Raw genomic sequence first — 4,383 nt, 5'->3', positions numbered from 1 at the left:
TATGAATCTGGGTGTGTGTGTGTGTGAAAGGGTGCGTGGCGAAGGTGAGCTTTAGAGGCAGGCAGGGTTTCTACTTCGCGATGGTGACTTTGGAGGGAATGGGGGGCGACGAAGGTTTACCAAAGTGGATGAAGGTGCTTTGGAGGTGAGTGAGATTTGGAGGGAATGGATAAAAATTTTACTAAGTGTCATCAGTTTGCTTTCAGGAAAAAGAGGAAGAAATTTTACTAAGTGTTAAGTTTTTTGCTCTAGATACATTAGGCATCATTTTTAAAACGCACCCAAAACTTAATAAATAGGCTACTCTTTAAAAGCGTCTCCTTTGATACGAAAAGTGAACCTATAGATATCAACCTACGGTTACGCTTTATAAGTGATTTCTATAATACCTAAGGCTACGCTTTTTAAACGATGCCGCATTTGTGTATCATTTTCTCTTATAAAAAGGCGACACGGAAAAAAGCGTAGCCTATTCTATGAATAGGCTACGCTTTTCAAATGTAGCTTAAAAAAAAGTGTGGCTGAATGGATATTTTTCTTGTAGTGATTTTCTTAGTAAATAGGCAAGTTTTAGATGAAAATACACTTACACCTTGATTCAAGCAATTATTGTGAACTTTACATGATTTCATGATGATTAGGCAGGAATTGCATGATAAAATTGATGATGCATAATCTCATGATTTGAAACAGAGCTTTGATACACCTTAATTGCTTGATTTCAGGACAAAAGAAGCAAGAAGGAACTACGTTAGCAGCCACGTTAATCTAATTAACGTGACCACTAACGTGGAATGGGACAAGCCTGTAGCATTAATGGAAAAAGTGATCGCCAATAATGCCTTCGAAGCCATCATAGCCCACGTTAGTTGCCACATTAACTACATTAACGTAGTAGCTAATATAGAGGAGGAAGAAGATCTCCAACGTTAGTGGTAAAAGTGGTTGTCACTAACGTTCCACAAAGGCACAATGAAGCCACGTTAAGAGTCACGTTAATCCAATTAACGTGAACTCTAACGTGGGATGAAGAACCAATCACCAAGGTTAGTGACACTCACCTTTGTCACTAATGTTGGACCAACCCAAGAGTGCCAACGTTAGTGATCACATTAAGACCACTAACGTGAGAGATAACGTGGAGCTAAGCATGATAAGCCAACGTTAGTGACACTCACCTTTGTCACTAACGTTGGAGATGGCAATCACTACCACGTTAGTGGCCACGTTAATCTAATTAACGTGAACTCTAACGTGGGAGGGAGGGGCATTTGGAGTGTTAGTTACAAAGGTAAGTGTCACTAACGCTCTCGAAGCTTAGGCATGCCCACGTTAGGAGTCACGTTAGTTATACTAACGTGAACTCTAACGTAGGGAAGGGGGCACAAGGCAACGTTATTGGAAAAGGTGATTCCCAATAACGTTTGCGAAGGACCAAGAGGCAACATTAGTGGTCACGTTAGTGCCAATAACGTTAAAGTTAACGTTGATCATTTTGGGTTGGAACGTTAGTGGAAAAGGTGATTGTCACTAACATTCTCGAACCCACATCCCCACTTAACGTTAACGCCACTAACGTCCTAACTAACGCCCATGCCTAACTCTCACTTTTCTGCAAACAAAGCTGAGCCCACTGAAGATTGTAACTGCTTCAACTAAAGATCAAAGGCCCATATCCAAGACTTGGAGAACTCACTAGAAGATCAAGAAGAGTAGTATATATAGGGGTAGTTTTGAACTATAGACAAGCTTGGCACCATTAGTGAACTAGACTCTGTATATTTACTTTCTGCATGTATTCTGTTCTACCCTTTTTCATTTCCATTTCCAGAGCTATGAACAACTAAACCACTTTCATTGGGTTAGGGAGCTCTGTTGTAATTTGATGGATCAATTATAGTTTTCATTCTTCTTCCTCTTTTTTTTTCTCTTGATTTACTAGAATGCTTTCGATCTTAATCTAATTGGTTAGTTATCTTGGAAAGGAAACTCTCCATAATTGGATCTCCTCTGATCCTTGGAAAAGGGATGAGGAGATCATGCTAGAAATGCTTTCTCATGTTGGACCAAATTGGGGTTTGGACGGATATAGTGACATGTAATCCTCCCAACACTTTGATTTGGAAATACATGTGGTATAATCAGTGACCATACTTCATCTCTTACCATGAGCAATTAAATCAAGGAATTGGGCAATTTTTCAAGCTTAGAGAGATTGGATTGCCAAGGAATTGGGATCCAATCACTTAAGATTACCAAGGAGATCAATGAATGCATTGATTGAGGAAGAGATGAGAATGAACTTGATCCGGAGAATGCAACATCTCCTAAGCCCAATAAATCCCCATCTCTGATCTTACCCATTCTTTTTACTTTCTTCCATTTATTTCCATGTTCATCTTCCCAAATCCCTATTTAAGACTCTGCACTTTATTTTCTGCAATTTACTTTCCCGCCATTTAATTTCCTGCAAATCTCAACTACATTCTGTTTAGCTCAACTAGCACACTCTTCCAACTAAAGTTGCTTGACCAATCAATCCCTGTGGGATTCGACCTCACTCTATTATGAGTTTTTACTTGACGACAATTCGGTATACTTGCCGAAGGAAAATTTTTTGAGAGACAAGTTTCTGTGCATCAAGTTTATGGCGCCGTTGCCGTGGATTGATTTTGTATTGACAATGATTAAGTTGAAAGTTCACTAGATTGGGTATTTTCTTTTTATTGTTTAATTTTCCTAGTCATTTACTCTTAGTTTCAATTAGTTTTCTTCCTCATCCCCTATCCCCTCATTGTTTGCTTTTTCTTTGCATTTACTTACGATTCTGCTCACTAACCCACTAACTGTTTGATAATTTTCACCACTCACACTAACATTCACATTAACAAGAATAATCACTTCATTTGTTTTCTTGCTGTGTGCTCTGTTAGTTGTATGACAGGGAGACGAAGCGTAGCTTCAACTTTCTTTGATTCTGAACCTGAGAGGACCCTCCGTAGATTGAGGAGGAAAGCAAGAGGGAAAAGAGTTGCTGGTGCTGAGAAAGAGAAATAGTACTTTGAAACAAACATGGAGGAGAACATGGAAAACAACCATGAAGAAGAAGCTCACAACCATGCTAGAAAAGGCCCTGTGAATCATGCTGGGCAGGAAAGAAGAGTATTAGGCTCTTACATCAATCCCAACCCAGGAAATTATGGAAGTAGCATCCAAAAGCCAATCATACATGCCAATAACTTTGAATTGAAACCCCAGCTCATCACCCTTGTTCAGAACAATTACTCATTTGGAGGAAGTGCCCAAGAAGACCCCAATCAATATCTAACCACCTTCCTGAGAATATGTGACACCGTGAAGTCTAATGGTGTTCATCCGGATGTCTATTGATTGCTTTTGTTCCCATTCTCACTCAGGGACAAAGCATCTAAATGGCTGGAATCCTTCCCAAAGGAGAGCTTAACGAATTGGGAAGACCTGGTAAACAAATTTTTGGCAAGATTCTACTCTCCTCAAAGAATCAACAGGCTGAGAGCTGAGGTACAAACCTTCAGGCAATAAGATGGTGAAACTCTCTATGAGGCATGGGAGAGGTTTAAGGACTTAACAAGAAGATGCCCACTAGACATGTTCAATGAATGGGTTCAACTACACATCTTCTATGAAGGTTTTTCTTATGAGTCAAAGAAGGCCGTAGACCATTCATCAAGGGACTCTCTAAACAAGAAGAAAACCATTGAAGAAGCCATAGATGTCATTGAGACTGTCGCCGAGAATGACTACTTCTATGCTTCTAAAAGAAGCAACACTCGAGGAGTAATGGAGCTGAACCACATGGATGCATTGCTGGCTCAAAATAAGATGATCACCAAGCAGCTAGCAAATCTTACCAAGAAGGTGGAAGAAAATCAAGTCGCAGCAGTCATCACCTTATCACCAGCTCAAGAAGGAGTGAATGTAGGAGAAGAAGGTGAATGGAAACAAGCCAACTATGTTGGAAACTCACCCAGACAGACCCATGATCCATACTCTAAAACTTATAATTCTGGTTGGAGAAACCACCCTACTTTGGGTGGGGAAATCAATAGGACCAAGTCCAAGACCAGAGACGCCACAACCACAATCCCAACAACAATGCAACTCACCAACATACCTCACAGAGATCCTATCAACACCCACCTAATCACCCTTCTCAACCACTTAACATCAACCCACCATCACTAACCGAGGATAGACTCTCCAGAATTGAGACTCTACTTGAAGACGTATGTAAAGAAGTCCAAGACAACAGAGTGTTCAAGGATGAAGTGCGAGCCAACATAAAAAACTAGAGACTGGATAGTTTCCAAAGTGACACAGAGAAGAACCTAAGAGGAGAAACAA

The 4,383-nt window shown here is 40.2% G+C and overlaps 1 non-coding gene across 1 annotated transcript; it reads right to left on the bottom strand.

The window, feature by feature from the left end:
* Nucleotides 1-3,525: 3,525 nt before the first annotated feature.
* LOC130937666 (small nucleolar RNA R71) lies at nt 3,526-3,629 on the bottom strand. Its single transcript, XR_009068873.1, has one exon. It is a non-coding gene; the product is annotated as a small nucleolar RNA R71 (small nucleolar RNA).
* Nucleotides 3,630-4,383: the final 754 nt, after the last annotated feature.

The sequence above is a fragment of the Arachis stenosperma genome, chromosome 6 (genome assembly GCF_014773155.1).
Source record: "Arachis stenosperma cultivar V10309 chromosome 6, arast.V10309.gnm1.PFL2, whole genome shotgun sequence".
Classification (NCBI taxonomy): domain Eukaryota; kingdom Viridiplantae; phylum Streptophyta; class Magnoliopsida; order Fabales; family Fabaceae; genus Arachis; species Arachis stenosperma.
The sequence above is the reverse complement of the archived record's forward strand: the minus strand, read 5'-3'. Positions and strand labels throughout refer to the sequence as shown.